The following is a 6,000-nucleotide window of genomic DNA, read 5'->3' as shown; positions in this document are numbered from 1 at the left end:
TTAATTCTTAATTACAGCATTATGGTCTGAATAGTACAATTCAGTGTACATTACATGGTATAACAGGAGATGGGAAGCTGTTTTCATTGCATATATCAGATCTACATCTTCACACACCCTCTTATATGTGGATATGGTTCAGTTTATAATATATGTATGATAATTATACTAGTGTGAGTCTATTAAAAATAAACTCCAATATGTGTGCATTTCTTAACGTTTTTGTCTTCTTATCCATCAGCCACTCCTGGAAGAATTCCTCTCAGGAACCAGTTTTGAAAACATTGTAAAAGAATATTCATTTTGGGCCACAAACAAAATTATTGAAGAATTAGTCAAACAGAATATGGTATGTACCTATCATTCTTACCAGACAGTATAGTGCATGCTACTTCACATAGAGTGGTTTACCTAATTACTATGAACCTGAAATGTTTCTACGAGGGCATAATATTCAAGTCACCTTATGTCTCTTGTTTATCATTATTGTGATTAATTCTTAATTACAGTATTGCGATCTGGATAATTGTTAAAACAGTATATATTTCATGATATAACATAGACCGTCTATATATATATCATAATCTGACAAAGTGTATGTTGGCTCACAATATTATAGGGATGGGAAGATGTGTAATGATTTTGGTTGCGTATCGGGGAGCTACAGTGAGGATGATTGTCTAAAGAAACTGTTATCTTCAAAGCCCCATGAAATTCTATAAGAATTTCTCTACTGCTCCCCGAATAGACAGGGCTGTGAGGTTGCCATCTACTATCTGACTCTCCAATCACCAAACCCATATTTGCCAAACTACCTAGGTAATTTAAGTTTTCGGAATGTGTTGCTTAAAAGCAGATATCAAAATGTTAAGATCAGAGAATGTCACTTTATTGAAAAGTTACAATTACTAGGTACAAAAATACACCTACAAAGGCACCTCCCAGAGCCCCCTGCAAGTTTGGTGTGCAGTACAAGGGAAGACACCTCAAAAGCTTGTAGCCAGGCTTAACGTATGTCGCACAAAATAGTTGTTCACGCCTGAGTCATTTCCTGAGAACCCTAACACCCTGCAATCCTTTTATGTGCAAAATCAATCATATATGTTTAGCATATATTTTAGTTCAAATATTCTTACGAAACAGATACTTTTACATTGATATATTTGGCAAACAATGCTTTTCCGAAAGATCATTTTTATAATGTGGAAGGAATGTGTCTGATGTTCAGATCACCTTCCCTTTTTTGGTGAAATCAAATCTGTTTGAGACAGGTCAAACACAGTATCGTTCAGCAAGTTAAGATAGTAAGGGATGCCATGTTCTATAGTTCAGCATTAAATCCTACTGTTGAGTCTTATGCGGACTGTGAAAGACACTCTACTGAAAATATAGGTGTAGGAAAGGGAATGGATAATTGAGGTGGGTGATGGTCCACTACAACTAATGAAGTCACTTAACTTGTTGGTCCAGACAACAGTTTCAATATTTCAAACTTACGCTCAACTCCTGATAGCTATGGCACGGAGTAGAAGGGTTTAACATAGAGCAAATGTGTAAAGCATTTTGAAATAGCCAAACAGTCAAACGAAGTGTGGGATCTCTGTACTTGTCAGTCATCAGCCTTCCTCAAGCAGCCATCAAGCACAGATAAAAGGCAGTCCATGCTAACAAACATCATCAACTTTATCCGCTGACCAACCCCTAACTCCCACCATCTATCAAATGACATTGCCCAGAAAGAGCTAATCAGCAGCCCTTTGTTCACAAGGACCTTGTGAAATTTCCGTATCTCCATCCTCCCTCAGTTCAGTGTCTAGGGCTTCTTCCTCCAGCCACAGGTATGCAGTCAATACATTTCCACTGTTTGGGGAAAGTTGTATCTACTCTCCATCATGTGTGATGCTAAACCAGTGCCATCCAAAATGCATCCCACTGGTCACAGCATTCAGACTTTCACCACACATGCAGTGTCACCTGCTACGCATCTATCATGTAGACATACACTAGAAACACACATTGAATGCCAGGGTCTGCGTGTCAAACTGAAGCAGAACTTTATGCTAGTAAGGCCAGTATCCTGGACTCTTTTTTTGATACAGAAAAAAAGATTGGTTAGGAGTAGCAATGCACAAAACAGGGTACGCCGCTACCACCACTTCATGGGGTACCTCCAGGCAGTGCCAGCTTTAGGGCAGTGTGACTGGTGCAATAACACCAGGTGCCAAGGTCAAAGGGGTGCACTGTGCATGACAAGCTGAACCAAGATAGCAGTCTGCAGATATCTTTGTGTGTGTGGCGTTTTTCAGGGGGCAATTACAGCAGCATGATAACTTTATTGGTTTATGCACTGGAGGTGAGATCTGCAATTTGTCTAGTCACAGTTTTGACTCGTGCTCATATAGTAGCATAGAGGGTTAATGTTCCAGCTGCAAAGCACAACCTGGTACAAGCAGATTACAGATAAATAATTGTTTGTAGCTAGCTGAACGGGTTGTTTTGGTCACAGTGATCCCTTTGTTTCTTGGATCTCACAATTAACAATCCTAATATAGCACATTAAGGGCAATAAGGTGCTGCATGCAAGTTGAAAGGCATAGGTGTAAAACTTTATTGTTTATAACCATCAATCTGTTGGTATTCCAAGGTTGCTGAAAAGAGCATCTTTGACAATTGTTCTGTTACATTTATTGGCCAGATTTACTAACACTTTGAGCCAGGTTTGCATGGTATAAAATGTTGTTTTGGAACTCACTTTTCAGTGCAATTCTTAAATTTCATTGGGCAGTGTCCCTAGAGTAACAGAAAGTAGCACTATGCAGTAATTTACACCAAGGAGGCATTTCATGGGTGGTATATGGTTTTCCATGCATTTACTCATGTATTGTGACACTCTTCCCAGTCTGCTAACTTTGATACATTGTGTCATTTTGTAGTATGGAGTGGGAGAATGGACACCTTAATGCCACCTTAGACTAAATAAATGACACCAGGCCGGCACAAGGTAGCGCTAGGGGCTCATAAGTATGCTCCTTTGTTTTCCTAGCTGTTACTTTCTACTGTCTATCTCTGACCGCCCGCCTTATTTCTCCTTAAGAGTTAGTTTACTGCTTTGCCAGCTCTTGCAAACTACGGAATCCATGTGTTAGCCACTGATGATCACAGAACTCCTCTTGTGGCTCTCACAACCTGTAGGAAAGTACCATCTTGCCTGGCATGTTACCCTCATTTTCACTGTATGTGTGTTTGTTTTTGCCTATGTGTCACTGGGATCCTGCTAGGCAGGACCCCAGTGCTCATAATGTACGCCCTGTATGTGTTCCCTGTGTGATGCCTAACTGTATCACTGAGCCTCTGCTAACCAGAACCTCAGTGTTTATGCTCTCTCTGCTTTTAAAATTGTCACTACAGGCTAGTGACTAATTTTACCAATTCTCATTGGCACACTGGAACACTCTTATAATTCCCTTGTATATGGCACCTAGGTACCCAGGGTATTGGGGTTCCAGGAGATCCCTATGGGCTGCAGCATTTCTTTTACCACCCATAGGGAGCTCAGGCAATTCTTACACAGGACTGCCACTGCAGCCTGAGTGAAATAACGTCCACGTTATTTCACAGCCATTTTCACTACACATAAGTAACTTATAAGTCACCTATATGTCGAACCCTCACTTGGTGAAGGTTAGGTGCCAAGTTACTTAGTGTGTGGGCACCCTGGCACTAGCCAAGGTTGCCCCCACATTGTTCAGGGCAATTTCCCGGACTTTGTGAGTGTGGGGACACCATTACACGTGTGCACTACATATAGGTCAATACCTATATGTAGCGTCACCATGGTAACCTCGAACATGGCGAAGTAACATGTCTAGGATCATGGAATTGTCACCCCAATACCATTCTGGTATTGGGAGGACAATTCCATGCATCCCCGGGTCTCTAGCACAGAACCCAGGTACTGCTAAGCTTGCTTTCCGGGGTTTCCACTGCAGCTGCTGCTGCTGCCAACCCCTCAGAAAGGTTTCTGACCCCCTGGGTCCTGGGCAGCCTGGTCCCAGGAAGGCAGAACAAAGGATTTCCTCTGAGAGAGGGTGTTACACCCTCTCCCTTTGGAACTAGGTGTGAAGGGCTGGGGAGAAGTAGCCTCCCCCAGCCTCTGGAAATGCTTTGATGGGCAGAGATAGTGCCCATCTCTGCATAAGCCAGTCTACACCAGTTCAGGGATCCCCCAGCCCTGCTCTGGCGTGAAACTGGACAAAGGAAAGGGGAGTGACTACTCCCCTGAACAGCACCTCCCAGAGGAGGTGCCCAGAGCTCCTCCAGGTTGTCCCAGACCTCTGTCATCTTGGATGCAGAGGTGTGAGGGCACAATGGACAGCTCTGAGTGGTCAGTGCCAGCAGGTGATGTCATAGACCCCTCCTGATAGGTGCTTACCTTTCTCAGTCGCCAATCCTACTCTGTGGGCTATTTAGGGTCTCTCCTCTGGGCTATTCCTCAGATAACGAATGCAAGACCTCACCAGAGTTTCTCTGCACTTCCCTCTTCTACTTCTGCCAAGGATCGACCGCTGCCTGCTTCAGGGCGCCTGCAAAACCGCAACAAAGTAGCAAGAAGACTACCAGCAACATTGTAGCGCCTCATCCTGCCGGCTTTCTCGACTGTTTCCTGGTGGTGCATGCTCTGAGGGCTGTCTGCCTTCACCCTGCACTGGAAGCCACAAAGAAATCTCCAGTGGGTCGACGGAATCTTCCCCCTGCCAACGCAGGCACCAAACTTCTGCATCATCGGTCCTCTGGGTCCCCTCTCATCCTGATGAGCTTGGTCCCTGGAACACAGGAGCTGGGTCCAAGTGTCTCCCACAGTCCAGTGGCCCTTCTCTCCAAATTTGGTGGAGGTAAGTCCTTGGCTCCCCACGCCAGACAGAAATCCTATGTGCAGCTGCTCGGGCGTCTGTGCACTTCTCCATGACTTCCTTGGTGCACAGCCTAGCCTGGGTCCCTAGCACTCCATCCTGCATTGCCCAACTCGCTGAGTTGGACTCCAACGTTGTGGGGCCCTTCTTTGTGACTCTGAGTTGACTGCTGTCCTCAGATCTTCTAAGTGCCTGTTCCGGTACTTTTGCGGGTGCTGCCTGCTTTTGCGGGGGCTCTCTGAGTTGCTGAACACCCCCTCTGTCTCCTCCTCCAAGGGGCGACTTCCTGGTCCTTCCTGGGCCCCAGCAGCACCCAAAATCCTTAACTGCAACTCTTGCAGCTAGCAAGGCTTGTTTGTGGTATTTCTGCGTGAAAATACTTCTGCATCCTACAGCACACCGTGAGGCATCTTCTGACCAAAGGGGAATTTCCTGGCACCTTCCGTTGTTGCAGAATCTTTGGCTTCTTCCACCCAGAGGCAGCCCTTTTGCACCTTCATCTGGGGTTTAGTGAACTCCTGCCCCCCAGGGACACTTGCGTGACTCTTGGACTTGGTCCCCTTCCTTTCCAGGTCCTCAGGTCCAGGAATCCGTCTTCAGTGTTTTGCTGGTTGTTGTGGTTGTTGCAGAATCCCCTATCTCAACAATACTGTCTTTCTGGTGTAGTAGGGTAACTTTACTCCTACTTTTCAGGGTCTTGGGGTGGGGTATCTTGGACACCCTTACTGTTTTCTCAAAGTCCCAGCGACCCTCTACAACTTACCATCAGCCTGGGGTCCATTCGTGATTCGCATTCCACTTTTGGAGTATATGGTTTGTGTTGCCCCTAGGCCTATTTCTACCTCTTGCATCCTATTGTGATTCTACATTGTTTGCACTACTTTTCTTACTGTTACTTACCTGATTTTGGTTTGTGTACATATAATTTGTGTACATATAATTTGTGTATATTACTTACCTCCTAAGTGAGGGTATTCTCTGAGATACTTTTGGCATATTGTCACTAAAATAAAGTACCTTTATTTTTAGTAACTCTGAGTACTGTGTTTTCTTGTGATATAGTGCTAAGTGATATAAGTGGTATAGTAGG

Source organism: Pleurodeles waltl, chromosome 10, assembly GCF_031143425.1.
Source record: "Pleurodeles waltl isolate 20211129_DDA chromosome 10, aPleWal1.hap1.20221129, whole genome shotgun sequence".
In the NCBI taxonomy this organism is placed as follows: Eukaryota; Metazoa; Chordata; class Amphibia; order Caudata; family Salamandridae; genus Pleurodeles; species Pleurodeles waltl.
The sequence above is the reverse complement of the archived record's forward strand: the minus strand, read 5'-3'. Positions refer to the sequence as shown.